This window comes from Corvus brachyrhynchos, unplaced genomic scaffold (assembly GCF_000691975.1).
Source record: "Corvus brachyrhynchos isolate BGI_N302 unplaced genomic scaffold, ASM69197v1 scaffold142, whole genome shotgun sequence".
NCBI classification, from domain to species: domain Eukaryota; kingdom Metazoa; phylum Chordata; class Aves; order Passeriformes; family Corvidae; genus Corvus; species Corvus brachyrhynchos.
The window spans coordinates 1,240,122-1,257,671 of NW_008237226.1; the positions used below are offsets into that span (position 1 = coordinate 1,240,122).

Here is a 17,550-nt window from a genome sequence, read left to right on the forward strand (position 1 = left end):
GCCAAGGACCCTCGGGTCCCGTGACTGCGGAGTTCCTGAGCTGAGCCCCGGCCATGCGGCTGGAGAAATAAACATCTCTGAAACATCTACCATGAATCTGTCCATATATACTTCATTTCCACAGGACTCCTGGTTTGAAATATGCTTGTTGCAGTAATCCCCGCTGTAACAGATATCTAAAGGATATAAAGAACAGTTTTCTAGAATTATCTAGAACAAAGATGTTAAAGTCTGGAAAAATATGGTACCAATACAAGAAATCCCTCAATGATCTTAAGGGTTTGAAATAGACACAGAAAGGCAGTAATGGCTTTGATATAATGGAGGTCCTTTAGAGTAAGTCCAGAACACTGGAGAATAACAATGATGAAACAAGACCTCTAATTTCTATCATTTGGGCATTCTCTTTCACCACTTAATCAACTTCTATATTGTCTATAGAAAAAACAGAGATGTAAAAAGAAAAAAAATACAGAAGGCACCATGGCTTATGCTAAAATACAGATATCATTTAATAAATTTAAGTCTTTTAGCTTCGTGCAAAAATTTTCTCACTTTACTGTTTTTTGAATCTATCATATTTGCTGTCTTTTGCCATATTTTGCATGATGTAGCAATTTTCGGGTAAACTCTCTGGGACAAGAGAGTTTTGTCTCCTCTATTTATTAATAAAATGCATAGAATAATGAAACTTTTGTCCCTTTTTAGGTTTCCAAGCAGTGGCACTAAAAAAAAAACAGAGAGAAAAAAAAAGGGTATTATCTTGCTCATCTTAAAGCTGCAGAAGATATGTATTATACATTTGTTGCTGCACTTTTCTTTCTGTTAAGGCAAATATTTATTTTGAGAGGTCAACTAATGCATGCTAGCAGCAGGTATCCCACACACTAAAGTGCTGTACCAAGAACTTCTTCAAACTCCCCTCTTCCAAGTTATTTACTGTCCTTGACCTTGACTGTCCTTTAGGAAGGAGAGAGAAATTGGTCTTAGCTTTGATATGCAGTAGCAAAAGCTAATCAAACTCACTTTCACTTCCATCTCCACCATCTATGTTGCCTTCTGATGAGGAAGCTGCACACTGAGAGCTTAATCCAAACCAAAGACATTTCCCACAGGATCTCTGGCTATACTGACGCAGTAAAGTAACTCCGTATCAACTTCAACACATTTTTAGCTAATCTGGCATCCTCAGCATCCCAGCTGTATTTTGATCTGGATAGCCTGGCATTTTATGGTAAACTTTTGATAGTAAAGAACAGTCAAATTCTTTTAGCCTAAAGGGAAATTTTCCCATAGGAGAGAGGGGATTTATCCCATTCTAGCTTCTTTCTAAATAGAAACACTTTGTATAGCACTGCTTTTAGTTCCACAGTGGCATACTTATGAACAGACAAAAATATTTTCTCCCAATAGTTATGGGGGTTTTTTTTGTGAATCAGTTCTATAAAGGTAAAGATGGTACCGTAACAACAAATTGGCTTGCATGGTATAACTGGGTTGAACACATTTCACATTTACAAGATCTTTAATGTATAAAAATCTCTTAGATAGTGCTCTTAAAAATGAAACATTACAGTTGCATGATGTTATCAAGCAAAAAGCTTTCAATAAAACATATTTATATCTAACTGACCAATACCTAAAAGTATTCTCATAAACATTTTGCAGTCAAGCAAGTAAAGCTCCTATAAAAAGAAACTGTCAATAATTTCTAAAATAAAGCATAAAAATAACTAAGGTGTCCTTTTGATCCTTGTGAGTATACTTTACTTGTCCTTGAAAAAAATATATCCAATGTACCTTTCAAAATGATTTATTATGTGTTATTGTTACAGTGTTCAATATTGTTCAATACCAAACCACTGTACTGATTACCACTCTCCCAGTCTGCTTTAGTTCTATCATGTGCTTTTATTTACCACCTGAGGCAAGAACATTTTAATTGGTTTAGGGAAGCTTGAACTCTCTTTTATCAATGACACATTTCATCAAAATAGAACGAAGCCAGGATATGTACGTACTCTCCCAGTGTTGCAAAACAATGGGTTTGTTTGAGGGCTTAAGTTTGGAAATGGATCGCTGCAGTGTAATTACTTAATCACTTGAATAGCGACAGCAGAACATCGTGATTTTTTCTTCCATTTTTTTTAAGAGTAAGAAAATTTATAAACAAATTGCACTAACTTTCCATATTTTACCTTTATTCTAGACAAATAAATTCTTCAAACTGACCCTAGATATGTACTGTATATCTAGGAAAGATCTAGAATACAGCATTATGTGGCATATAGTACAGCAAGCGACAGAACTAAATCATGTACACATCGATTTAAAATAATCCTTGCACAAAACAGAGAGAGGATTTATTCATGTTTGAAGGAAGTTTCATTATTTTCAGTGATTAGAAAAAAAAATATCTAATTCTCCCAGGTCAAAACTGTCCCTTTAAGAAAGCATGACTTACTTAAGGAGGATACCATATGACTTGCAAACAAAAAAAGTAAGATGTCTTTCTGTGCTATTAAAAGTGCTTAGCTGACACAGACAGGATCCCATTGTAAGCACTGTATTTTTTAAAAGTTGTTTAAAACAAAAATATATGTATCAACACAACATATTAGTTAAAATTAATTACAAAGCAAGGAATAAATTTATTAGTCCATTTGAATATTTTCAACTGTGACAATTAATATTTTACTTTGAAAAATAACAAGAATTATACAAGATAAATATTTTTTCATGAACAAGAGTTAATGAACCCTTTTCTCCTAGTAGGTTACATACTCCATCCCTCACAGAGGTTGCTGCCACAGCTCCTGCTTTTATCCCAGCTTTCTGTCTGGACAAAAGGTGGAATAGCTGGCTGGTATCAAACACGTGGTGACTGCCCAGCTGTTTCAGCACACATACTAGCTCCACATGCACTTATGCATATAAGTTTTTTTGTCTTTTCCTCAGTGACATAGATATTAGTGATCCAAACACCAATTTTCACAAAACTTCTCAAAATTCATTACTTTTAAGATGGCAGATCCACCCTGTCCATATTGTTTGAAATTAGTTTTAGGATTCAAAGGTTTTGAGGGATAGTTGGAAGGAAAGATGTACAGATAGGCCAAAAGAATAATTACATATGCTTTGCTTCTTTAGGAATTCAAGTTTTAAAAAAGCAATATAAATACACAATGACAACAATCTTTACCTTTTGGCTTTCCACAGCAGTACTTTATTGCATTCAGAGACCCTTCAGTGTCACTGGAAAAGACTTCTGCTTCCCCTGACATTTGTGGTGCTTGATTTCTGCCTGTTTGCTGCAGAGGGAACAAGTCTGCAAACTTCAGATGCTGCAGATGATGTGCCGGGCCTCCAGAGCGCTTGTTAAAATGCCCAATGGCCCTGCTTCATAGATTCTTTACAGGCTGGGATGAGGAATGCCTTATCAACCCTAAATCACATGAGACAGGTTGAGAAAAAAAAGAGAAAAAAGTATGATCTCTGGAAGAAAGAATACATTTTAAAACATTTACAGAATATGTTGACATAACTATTTGTATTGGGTTTGCGTGACGAGGTTTTGGTAGTGGGGGGGCTACAGAGGTGGCTGCTGTGAGAACCTGCCAGAAGCTTCCCTATGTGGGAAAAAGCCAATGCCAGTCAAGTACAAGACAGCCCCACCACTGGCCAGGGCTGAGCCCATCAGTGACAGCGGTAACACCTCTGGGATAACAGACTTAAAAGGGGGGAAAAAACTGCTGCAAAACAACAGCAGCCAGAAGAGACGAGTGAAAATATGTGAGAAAAACAACTCTGCAGACACTAAGGTCAGTGAGTGGCAGGAGGAAGCTCTCCAGGTGCTGGAGCAGAGATTCCCCTGCAGCCTGTGGTGCAGACCATGGTGAGGCAGCTGTGCCCCTGCAGTCCATGCTCGACCCTTTGGCAGAGCAGAGATCCACCTGCAGCCCACGCTGGACCTCACAGCAGAGCAGGTGGATGCCCGAAGGAGTCTGTCACCCTGTGGGAAGACCACACTAGAGCAGGCTCCTGACAGGAGAAGGCAGGAGCCCACACTGGAGCAGGCTTGTTGGCAGGACTTGTGACCCCACGGGGGACCAACACTGGAGCAGCCTGTTCCTGAAGGACTGCATCTTGTGGAAGGGACCCACACCAGAGCAGTTCTTCTGGGAACAACTCACATTTTAACACATGTTCTTCCATTCCACAGTTACATAACTGCTTCTCTCACACCTAGCAAGGAACTTGGAAAAATGAGATTTAATGAGTATTGTATTTTACAGTGGACCTTATACTCTTTATCCATTTCTGCATTAGAAACATACATGATATAAATACCTAAGGAAGCTAATGCTGTGTAGCTTATTGTTTTCTCCAGCTTGAAAACAGATATTGGCATTTATTAACCACTTTAGGGGGATTATATCTTTTGGGTCATTGATCTTTAAGCTTTTCCTTTTAGGTCTACCATAACAATATGGCTTATAGAAGTTTTTAAATATGCTATCTGGAGCTGAATATATCAATTATTTTGGTAAAGCTTCTCAGTTAGCTTTAGAACCAAAACAAAACAGCTCTCTCTCCCATTTTTCAACTGTTCATAATTCTGAAGAAGCATTTGTATTCAAAAACTCTATAGATGAAGACAGCATTCAATACTGGGAATCCATACTGAGATATGGAGAATGGGATTTATATTTCAAAAGACCTAATAGACTTTCTATTACCTTCAGTGTTCCAGGTGAGCGGCTGGGAGACCATCTGGCAAATCTGCCAGACTCTTAAGCTGACACAAGGTTGAAGGTCTGGCACCAGCATTTGTGCCAAGTTTCATACTAACAGAAATTTGGATGGGTATTGAAGATGACTTTTATAAAGCACTTGGCAATCAACATCAAAATATTTCCAACACCATCCTAACCAAGATTTTTATATCATTTATTCTGAAAAAGGAAAGAGACCACCTCTCATCTAGGGAACTACTACCAGTAGTTGTGTGATTGCTACAAAAAGTGAATATATAGGACCTAATTTTAAATAGCTTTCCCCATGAAAGCTGTTTTGCTTTGGTTCTGGAATGACACTCTGTAACACAGCTTTGTTGTCAAGTCATAGGTAAGCACAGAAGAATGGCAACACTTCAAAACCATTTTTTGAAAATCCATCCAAATTTGGACCTCTTTAGACTTAAGATTCTGACCACATAAGTTGGCATTACTGTATTTCTTTACCATGTACAGTTATATATAAGAGGATGCTAAGAATTATGTATTAAGAGGATGATATATTTTTCATGCTTACAAAAACCTTACTGGCAAAAATATTAGTAAGGTGCTTATTGAAAATACTTTAAAAATTTATTTTCAGTTTTACTTTAAAAATGCTTCAAAAGTACACTGCAGGAGACGCCTGACATAATTTCCAAGTCAATAAGACATTTTTGCACTGAATCCTAATTCCATTCAGTAATCTAAAATATTAATTTTGACATATCAAAACTTAGAGTCAAGAAGAGAAATCCAATACTGCAGACCATGCCTATTAAGAAGCTCAAAGAGAGCAAAAGACCCAGATATAGAAGGATCTATAGGCAAACAGCAAGGTTGCTGTAACACTTGGTAACATGGGAAACATTTGGTACATTATTATTTCACAATCTTTACATTCTCAAACCCAGTTCAAAGGAGTGCACTGTAAAATTATGCTCTATGGTTTCCTATAAGGCCTGGTTGATATTACATAAAACAAAGTGTGTGGAAACTAAACTAGGTCCTACGATTTACAACATTCTTTCCATGTTATTTATTACACTGAATTAGTTTAGATATATATCCTATATATTTAATATTAATCTCTGGATTGTTTTGTTAGCACATTATTCCTTAAATTCTATTCCCTTTCTTTCCTTTTGTTTATGAGCTGTAATAAATTCTTATTGTTTCTCTTTCTTCATTTTACAAGGTAAAAACTGTTCTTAATGCCCCATCTTATGGGTATAAAAATGGAAGTTGATGGAGTACACAGTTATGATTTATACAACTTCACCCAGAACTGCCCATGTATTTAATTCCATAGTGAGATTATAATGTCTTTATAACTACCATTTTTTTTCTGAATAAAATTATTGGATAACCAAAATGTGTAACTTTGGTTACAAGAGAGAAAACCAAGAAAGGCTAGAAACAGATCCATTATCAATGTACAACAGTCAAGCTATCTGAAGTCAGACTTTAGATCTGAGCATACGTTGCACACGAGTTTTGTCTTGGTGCTTTTCCTCTCTGGAGTACTAGCCTGAGAGAACAAAGATGATCCCATAACTAATTACTACCTTGCATATAAACATTTCTCTTTTAAGCTTTCAAATACTGGACTGTCAGTGGGAGAAATCTCAAAGCCTCTTAATTTTTTAGCTAGTAATTTAGTGGGAAAGCACCAAGATACTTCAAGTAGGAAACTGCTAAGCTGTTAATCAAAGCACTTGGTATACAACTTACACTATCTCTGTATGTTGTTGCTACAATAAGACTACTCCAGCTCTCCATCGAAGATGAGACTTCAAATTTCTAGTAAACTTCTCTCAGCAGTATGAATACACATCGTCATCATCATCATCATCACGATTATCCTGGGAATCAGAAATTTTAAAAAAGGGAAAAAAAAAGCCCAGACCAGAAAAAGCAAAAACTTTAGGTTTCAGCTGGATCACCACTGGTGTAAGCAAACAATTACATGATGTGATTATCTGCAACATGAAAGTGAATGCAATTACTAGGAAGTTCTTGTGAGAGAAGTTATTGAATGAAATATCAAGACAACATAGAGAAAGTAAAATACATGTAATACTGTTCACGCACTTCTAAGACTCAAGTAACATACTATACAAATGAAAATTTACAACTGATTTCTTCTCCTTTCAATTTAGTGGTTTCATTTTTATATTGCTCACTGAAAAACAAAACTCCATTGACCTGTATCTGTCACTTCAAAAATATGAATGAAGAGAGAGAAATCTCTCTTACTAGCATCAGTCCATATGCATTCAATGACTACCATGTAACGAATTCCTTAGGCAGAATCAGGGCAGTTGGAAGGAACCACTGGAAAACACACCAACACCCTACTCAGTGTAAGTCCATTCAGATCCAAATACTGAAGGCAGTGGCTAGTCGAGAGTCAAGTGTCTCCTTGGGTGGAGATTCCACAATCTATGCAGGCAATCGGTTGCAGCATTTGACCACTCAAGGCAAAGCTTTTCCCCTTGCACCGGGATGGGTTTCCAAGGTTCGAATGTTCTAACTTCTGGTCACAGGCTCTTGTTCTCCCACTGTGCTGCTCTGAGAAGAGTCTAGCTCTGTCCCCTCAACACTCTCCTGTGAGGGAGGGATATGGAGCATCAGCCTTCTCCTTTTAGGACAGAACAAACACATCTCTCCTCGTATATCATATGCTACAGCCCTCTAAACATCAATATGGCTCTGATGCATTTGCTCCACTATGTCAATGTCTTTCCTGCACTGGGGAGCCTAAAACTGGACACAGCACTAGAGATGTGGTCCCACAAGTGCCAGATAGAGGGAAACAACCACCATTTCTCTCCAGCTGCTGATTAAACTCCTCCTAGCACAGCCCACAATGCAACCGCCCTTCTTTGCCAGAAGTGCAGCTCACTGGTGACTGAGTGCAACTCAATGCGTACAGGGACCTCAGGTCCTTTTCTACAAAGCTGCTTCCCAGCCAGCCAGTGCTGCCCTGTGCTGTTGCATGGGTTTATTCCATCCTGGGTGTAGGACTTCTTATTTGCCTTTGGCGATTTTCCTGAGATCCCTGACAGCCCATTTTTGGAGCCTGACAGAGTTCCTTTAAACAGCAGCCCTGCACTCAGTGTACTGAACACCCTTCCCAATTCATATATCTGCAAACAAGCAAAGGATGCAATTGATTCAATCATCCAAGCTGTTACTGAGAACAAGCATGGTTAGCATTAATCTCTAAGGCAAGCAACTCATACCTGGCTGCCAGGTGAGCTCTGTACCAGCGATCACTACTTTAGAGCTCAGTGGCTGAGATAATTTTCTGCCCATCATACTGTCTATTTATCCAGCTCACCAGTTTGGCTGTAGGAGCACTATGTAGATTGTTAAAGGCCTTGCAACACAACATCCATTGCTCTTAATGTCTTAGCTGGTCATCTCATCACAGAATAGAAGGCAGATGACCCTCCTAGACCACATGGCACAAAGGATATATAGGTAAAGAACGCTTATCACAGCTGAGAAGTGTCATAGGAAGCAGTTCCACAGCAACTGTTTCCAACGGGTGCAAACTAGAAAATAAAAACCCAGAAATGTGGGAAGCCAAAACCAGTTAGTTACCTGCTGGCCTTGCATTTTCCTCTGAAATTTTGTTGGGAAACTTCTCTTTCCCCAAGGCTTCTGCTCACTGTAAACACAATGACCTCTGAAATTCAAAAGGAGTCAGGATTTTCATTTTCTCTGTCAGTTGTAGCAAATTCTCACGCAAATGCAACAACACTGGAAGCTCAGAAGTGCAAGATTTAGAGTATATGTTCTTATCACTCATTTCCTGAAAAGAACAGATTTCTTCACTAAAATACACGAAGCTTGTTAAAAATTTTGCCATGCTAAGCCACACATTGATTTTTCTTTTCAATATCATATGAAAAATGTTCCAAGCCAAAAACGTTTCTCTGTCGTCATGTGAATCATCACAGCAGTAAGTTGCATTCACATCTCCTGATGAGCTCCTGAATTTTGCTTTCAGTTGCACTGCTACAGAATGAAGGTATCAAAAAGAGAAGAGGAAAGCTGCACTAGGATTTCACCATACATAGGTGATGCTGCTGAAAATATACTAATGCTGAATGCTTATGAAGATTTTTAAAGCAAAAAAATTAGTGAGGCAATAGCAGAGGCAAATGGATTTTGAAACCCATCCATACACACTTCATGTAATGCTAAGTTTTGTAAAACACTATGCAAGGATGTACCATATGTCAAATTGCAGAACAGGCTCTGACACTATCAGTTTCATACCATTTAATAACAAGCATTTAAACTTCAACCACTTCTAGTGAGTCAAGTGACAATATGCTTGAATATCAGACTGTCTCCTCTCTTTTCCACAGCCAGCCATCTTGAGAGTTGCCATAATATTTTAAATTTATCTGCTGATTATTTTTTCTTAAAGCAGTGTTAGCAGCAGCAGTCCCACTGTTGTGCTGAATGAGCAGTTTTCTTTTTAGCCTTAATTTTCAGGTGTTCATATATTTTTTTCTAAGAACATGTAATACCTAAAGATGCTTAGTATATTTCAAAGAGGCAGGAGGGAAGAAAGAAGAGAAGAAAAAAACACCTCTTCATAGGCTCAGTTTCTGGAATTGTTAGTTTCACAAAACCCAAAGAAAACTGAATTGGTACAAAACAAGGAAACTTGTTTATTTCCATCTAATGGCAAAATTAAAAAAACCCAAAACCGTTCTAATACTTGCAGTTGTGGTCTGTAAGGACTATGAATCATTCCAAGTATTTTATTTCAGGAATAGATGGTTTTAAGTAACAAAGTGTAGTGTTGAGGAAATGCTCCTATTCATCTACACAGTTTTTTAACTGAAAGAGGAATGTGGTATTGAGGATAGGTTCCTAATTAATCTAGACAGTTCTAGATCACAGTCTTCTCTTGAAGCTTTGATGTCTATCAATCGCTACTTAGAATGACAGGAGAGAGGTTATTCGATTTTACTAGTATTTGTTCTTCTGGTTTTTTTAAAAAATAAGAGAATGGAAAGAAAATAAAAATATCAGCATAATTTTGTTCGGGGAGAAATTTAAAAGAACAAAAACCTAACAAGACAACAAACCAAAGTCTAACACAGTTTATATGTTCAAGAATAAAAGTTGTCAGTAAAAATGCCAACAGTATATAAAACAGAGACAAGTCATGGTTGTTGTGGGAAACTGTAAATTTGAATCCTTCACTATGTGTATTCCAAAGCAGGTGTTCAGCTGCTATCAAACAGCAAAATTCCCTGACCCTTAATTTCTTAACCACAGGAATGTGCTGAGGATTTTTTTTCACCGAATTTAGTTAAGCTCAGTAGAAGTATTCTAGCTATTTTAAGAACTACAACACCCTCTATAGGGCAAAGAATTTTCATTCAAATATGGAAAACCAGATAAATTCAGTGATCCAAAGCAACCACTGGTTGCATTTTTCCGAAGGTCGAGCCTGAGTGCATGATGCAGCCATACACAGTCTATACAAATCAGCTATATATAACTATAATGATTTATAAAATCCTATTATTTATTTTGGTGTGATGATAACATTTTATAAAGAGGAAGTAGGAATTCATCTTTTGATGAAAGAAAAGACCATCTCAACTCAATTATGAGGTTACTCCTGAACCCCCTTTCCCTGAATTTTCTCATTTCATCAGTGCTATTCTCAGTACTGCCCTGCATCTCCTCTGAACAAAGCAGTCTTCCCAACATGGGTGCTCCTTTTGAATTTGATCCTTGCATTCTTCCTTATGCATTCTTAAAATGTTACAAGTATGTGATACTTTTGAAGGTTGCACTGCAGACACAAATGTGTCACAGGCCCGAAGAACTCATAGATTCTTGGACAGAGAGTATCATTAGGAAGGTAGATGGGATTTTCAGCTGCCTCTGCGAAGAGATGAAATAATGAATTTTCATCACAGATCAGAAGGACGCAATGTCATACGGGAAGAAAAGATCATTGCAAGAATAAAAAAAGCAGTAACATTTAGATTAATACTTAAGGGACAAAACAACAGCTCAGGATGGAAAATTTAATAAAAAGGCAAGCATTATTAAACAGAAGTATTGTAGATGAAGGGGAGATTAGAACCAGTGTGTCAAGCTTTTAAAAAAGAGGAGGTTGAAACAGAAAACCTGTAAAAGTAAGAAAAATAATTTAGAGAGCAAGACACTTAAATGGGCAAATGGTTTTGATTACCACACTTACAGAAGGAGGTGCCTGCCCCTTTACTACAGACCACCTTCTGAGTATCTTTGTTTTCTCCTATCAGCAATCTGAACCACCTCTTCATTCTGCATTCTTCCAACACACCACCTGCTTGGAAACAAAACTTCCCCAGTAAAACCAACTTTTCCTCAGTCTTTCCAAGATAAAAAGTAAAACCAGTCTAAACACAATGATGGCATCTTCTGCAGGAAACCAGTCCTCTTAGAAGACTGGAACTTTCCTGTTTAATTTTGACTAAATAATGCATATTTAATTCTTTTGACATTTCAGTGCAATTAATATATTTCGATTCAGCTTTATTGAAATCAAAAATTCAGTCCCTTGTATCAAATAATTTTTTAGTTTGAAGTACAGGTCACATTACTAAAATTGATGAATCTACATGCCTTATATCTTTTCTTTTGTGGATTTCCACTGCTAGGTAAACTCTGCAATTAACCAGAGGATACTGACTGCACACAAGTTATTAGCCCACTGATGTTGCATTAAGCTTGCCTGAGCCACTTCTAACTAATAATGCCAGAGATATAGTATTAGTATCACTGTGTTGGAACTTGACATTCTTAATTTAATTATACTCCTAATAGTCTTAATAATGATAGACTTTTTTCCTTTCCAAACACAATGTCATTTTTTTCCTTTTCTCCCAAAAAATTGAAGTCCATAATCCAAAGCATTTGCTGAGAGCTACACACTGAGTGACAACGGAAGGATAATGGATGTTTAAATTTACCTGTCTCTGAAAGATCATTTTATCTGAAAATAATAGAGAACCTCAGGATGCTTTGGGGGGAAAAGATGACTCTTGTCTTTAAACAACATGAAAATGCCATGGTAACTTGCAAAAAATGAATAAATTACTGTTTCTGAAATAGTCCATTTTCTTCTTCCATACACTTATGAATCCTAAATGAAATGCAACAGTGAGTAGAATGATTAAATTCTGATGTAGCTTGTACTAGGAATATAGGGGTATTCACTCACTGGTGTTTCTGCAAATGATGGAGTTTTAGCTCCAGCAGTTTTAAACAGCTTACTTAAAACTAATATATTGTCTATAGCATTAAGACACTATATATTTGGCATATACACAAGAAATAGCTCTTTTTTACCTTGCTTTCAAAAAAAAGTTGTGATTCTCCAGAAATTCCTTCCCATTCCTCAAGGATGTCAATCCCAAGCATTCACACGCACAGGACAATCACTGGCTTGTTTAGTCTCATCAACAGATTCTCAGGGCAAATACCTACTACTACTAAATTGGTCTTTTTCTCTCTTCTATAATTTCAGTAGGAGCAGTAAACAAAGAACTTTTTCAAATCTAGCACTAATTCATAATTTCAAAAGAGAAAATAAGAGACATGAGAGCTTTCTGTTTCTTAGACTTGGACTCTATGTTCTCAGAGAATCTGGTCCTGATACACAGGTCAAAATAGAAGTTTCACCAACTTCTCAAAACACAGAGGCCTAAGAAGAGACAAAAGAGACTATGAAAGTATCAGGGCCATAGGATGTCCCTTGACACCTGAAGAATTTAAATTTCGTGCCCAAATTTTCCTCCCAGTCTTCCTCCTGGCAGAAAGCACCCTACTCTGCTCTAGACAAGAGGACTTCTTCCTTTACCAGGCAAAAACCCCTGTTAGGCTGCCCCAGTTCAGGCTGGGGACACTGGGCAGACAAGCATGACACCATGTTGTCTCTTCCATATAGTGTCCCACTGTCTGACCCCAGCAAAAAACAGGGATCAGCATCTCTGCCCACCACCACTTTGCCATCACTGCTACTACAATTATCTTTACCTCTTCACCAAGAACTAGTTGGAAGAATCAATGTCAGCCACAGTTCAGAATTTACCTCTGCTGCAAGGGACGGAGTAATCAGCATTTTGTAAGCTGGTAACATTCATTATTACTCAGACACAAATGTGTACACAATGGAATTCTGAGCATGACTTCTAATACTAAAATTTCTTCTCAGAGATCATGCTGAGAGCACACAGTCATATAGCATTTCATGTTGCACTATAAACAAAGTCCAGATATATTCACATCAGTAGGAAGTAGGCATCCAACGCCAACAGGTAGACAACTAAACACTTTCATGATTTGGTTCAACAGCATTTTCTAGCCCACCATAATGTTTCAACTTCTCAATAACATTTTTTCTATACAGATCTGATTGACAGATTGATTTTTGTTTTGTTGGGTCGAGAGGGCAGAGGGATGGGGTGAGGTAATTAAAATATGGGAGTAAACAGAAAAGGGAACTGTAGAAAACTTTAATTTTAATACTCATTTCTACATTCTCAGAACAATTTAGTAATACAACACCACTGTGATTTCCTTTGGATCTGTATGAACTAAGTAGCCTGCCATTAATTAATATATTTGTTTTTCCTACCACCCAAGCCAGCATTTTTAAAGACAAGTAAGGCAAAGCTATCTCAGTGTAGATGAACTTTACTGAGATTTGTCTGGCAAAAATCTACAATGTCTGTAACTTGTATTTCTGTCTGTCAACAGTTCATAGCAGTAAACCCATAAATTCTCAATTACTCCAAAAGCTTTCATAAATAGATTTAATTCTTAAAAAATATATTAAGTAAACCAAATGGGGCTGCACAGACATAGAGTATATGCTTATGTTCCTTACCTACTCCTTCTGTCTAGTAGAGAACTGTTCTAAGATGAAACATACTGCAACCAACAGAATCAAGATAGTTTGGATTAGAGATTAGAAGGGAGAGAACAGTATCTGCTACGTTTTTCTGAAACCCCAAACCCACCACACCAGCCTGCAGAATTAGCTGCACTGCACAAAAAAAGAAGTGCACCCTAAGTTACCAAACCAACCACAAGATGGCAGTCCAACATTAAAAAAAGGAAAAAAAACTTGCATTTAATAGAAACTATTTGAAAAAGTAGTTTAAAATCTATGCATATTATTCATAATATAACCAAACAATGCTGAAGGGCAGTAATTTTCAATCTTCCTCTGTTTGCACACCTCTAAATACTTTAAGGACTTAAAGACCCAATATGCAGATAAATCTGCTGTTTATCTTCCATGAAGCCCTGACATCATAGTACAGTTTTTACATCCCAGAGTCCACAGAAAAAATATTTAAATACCAGTTTCATAATTTTAGAAAATACTATTTTCATGTAGTAGTATGCAGATTTTCACTCTCTTTGTTCAGAGTTCTGACTTCAATCCACTTACATTTATTTCTGAAATACAGCATAGCTGTCAACGTGTTATTGCACAACTGAGCTTGCAGTTTGTCCCAATCATCCTTTTTAGTTTCCTCTTCACTAACTGCAACTCAGATACCTACATAAATTCATACACAAAGCTTCCTGTGCAAATCTTTGGTAGGCATATGCAACATATCACTAGCTTATGAATGCCCAACACTTAAAAGAAACTGATGACATCCAGAGTCTCATTTGTTCCGATTCAGTGTTGTTTGCTACAGCTGATACACAATTTACTTTTTACCATTTGTATTAGTGAGACTAATGATTTCAGTGATATTTCATAGTATTTCCAAAACAATTTCCCACTGAATTTCCTAACCAGCACATGACAGATTGTTCCAGTTGGCACATATCTCCAAAATTGCTCCCTTGTTCCTAGATTAATTAATTTTTATTTGTCTATATTGAATTCCATGTGCTGTATGCCAACCAAATCAAGATGGGTCAAATCACTTTACATCTTGTGTCTCTCATTACCATCTTTGCTTTTGCCAGTATTGTGAGTAACTCTGAAAATGTGTTTTCTCATATCAAATTATATGGATCAAATTAGCAATATCAGAGTTTACATCAGTTGCTGGTGAGAGCATTTTTACACAACACAAGGCATTAGCTGCAAATCGGTTACTGCTACACAAATACTGCTACCGCACCAAAATGTGGCAATTTGTCATTCTAACTCAGAAATATAGATTTAATTTTATATTGTGATGTTAGAGGTGTATGAACTGCTACCTCACCTGCAGGTCTGTAATCACAGATTTGAAGCTGATAAGCATTCTTCCACTCTATGGTGAGAAAGTAAATTTGTCACACTAATTTAGAGCACATTAAACTGCAGGATCTCTTCTGGCTCACAGCTCTCCAGGTTGTAACTCAGCTTTTCCTTACATGTGGAGAAGTTTCACTGTGAATACCTGTTCGTACCTATGAAATCAAAGGGCATGCTTATTCTTATTAACTTGCTTTCCACAATCACCACAGAGTCATAGAATCATTTAGGCTCGAAAAGACCTCCAAGATTAAATCCAGCCTTTGATCACCACCTTGGCAACTAGACCATGGCACTTGGTGACACATCCAGCCATTTCTTGAACACCTCTAGGGATGGTGACTCCACCACCTCCCTCAGCAGTCCATTCCAATGCTTGATGACCCTCCCCATAAAAAAGTTCTTCCTGATGTCGAACCTGAACCTATCCTGGTGCAGCTTGAGACTATGTCCTCTCATCCTGTCGCTAGTTGCCCAGGAGAAGAGCCCACCCCTCATCTCCCTACACCCTCCTTTCAGGTAGCTGTAGTGAGTGATAAGGCCCAGCCTGAGCCTCCTCTTCTCCTGGCTAAACAACCCCAGCTCCCTCAGTCACTCTTGATGACTTGGTCTTTAAAACCTGCACCAGCTTTGTTGCCCTTCTGTGGACACACATAATGGTTTTCTTGAAGTGATGACCCAATGCACCAGAGATGGAAGTGGAGGAGGAGCTTTTCCAGCCTTTTAGTGCTTCTGAGCGATGCCATACAACTCCTCTGCCATACAGCAGTGGCCATCACCCCATTGTAGGTTCAGCATCCTTGTTTTACAGTGCCTTCTCCCCTCCATTCTCCACTTGTCTACTGAATTGTTTTTCAGATTGCACCCTGAGCACCCATGACAATATAAGTTTTCTTCCTTACAACAAGCCCAGGAACTTGAAGAGATGGCCTAAAACTTGCACTTCTTTTCTCTGCCTTGTAAAGCCTTCCTATCAATGGATATAGTCCAAAATTTGTTAAGCTGACTGACTTAGACATCCACCATGGCACCATTTTGATAATTACATCTCTGAAATACTTCAAATGTTTATACAACAACACCCTTTAAAATAAATGTACTTTGGTATTTTCCTCCTGCTCATGGGATATTTACAATTTCAAGTCTGGTATACCTTGTATTAAATTCAAAGTATTACAACAAAATTTGCTTTTTACTGCACTATTGATTTGAAAGACACAAAAACTAGCAACATAATGGCTTTTGTTACAGTATGTACAGAACTTAATTTTGTTGTCACGATGTCTTTAATTCTAATTAAATTCCTTCCCATTGTTTGAAGTTCTTTCTTTACGCTAAAAATCAAAAAGTGTCCATTAAAATTGCATTATTTACTAAAATCCAGAATCCATTCTGTTAATCGATATTGAAGGAAATTGATGACATATCAGTAATTATTCAGAAAATGCTTAACTGTGCATATACTTGAAAACATTTAAAAATCAGAAGTACAACCACCCCATCTTCTGATCAATTCGTGGTATGACATGTCAGAAAACTCAGAAAAACAGTTGATATTGGATATTTTCATATTTAATTCAGAATGACTGCACATGTAATGGCCTCAATACGTGCTCAATCTTCATAAAAGCACTAAGTGTATGATGAAAGACAAGGAACTACTGGAGAGGGTCCAGTGGTGGGCCACACAAATGATTAATGGACCGGAGCAGATGCTCTTTTGAGGACAGACTGCTGGAACTGGGCCTATTCAGTCTAAAAAAGACTGAGAGGGAATCTCATTAATGCAAATAAATATCTCAGAGGTGGGTGCCAAGAGGCATAAACTAAAGCACAAGAAGTTCCACCTCACCATGAAGTAGAATTTCTTTACATTGAGGGTGGCAGAGCACTGGCACAGGCTGCCCAGGGATGTCATGGAGTGTCCCTCTCTGGGGACATTCAAAACCCACCTGGACACGTTCCTGTGTCACCTGCTGTAGGTGACTCTGCCTTAGCAGGGGCTTGGACAAGATGATCTGACGATTATGACAGGGGAGATTCAGATCAGATTATTAGAAAAATCTTTTTCAGTGTTAGGATGGTCAGGCATTGGAATAGGTTGCCCAGGGAGGTAGCGGAGTCGCCAAGCCTGAAGTGTTTAAGAGGTGTCTGGATCTGGCGCTGGGTGATGTCATTTCGTGGTTACAGTGGTAGTGCTGGGTGATGGTTGGACTTGATGCTCGTAAAAATCTCTTCCGACCTCGATGATTCTATGATTTCATGATTCTATCTCCAGCGCTCCCTGCCAACCCTACCGATTCTGTGATTCTGTTTAAGTGGGCGGGCACAACACCGCAGCTCCGTTTCGGCTGCTCACCACAGAAAGAATTCCAAGCGCGAATACACAACACTTTGATCTGGGGAACTTTCAGGTCGAAAGGCTTTTCCCCAAGAGAACACCCCCATTCCGGATTTGTCAGAGCAATGCCT

The 17,550-nt window shown here is 37.9% G+C and overlaps 1 protein-coding gene across 1 annotated transcript in view; it reads left to right on the forward strand.

The window, feature by feature from the left end:
• Nucleotides 1-17,550, forward strand: part of FAM188A (family with sequence similarity 188 member A) — a 175,537-nt gene that overhangs the window by 109,434 nt on the left and 48,553 nt on the right. The gene's annotated exons all lie outside the window — the stretch shown is intronic.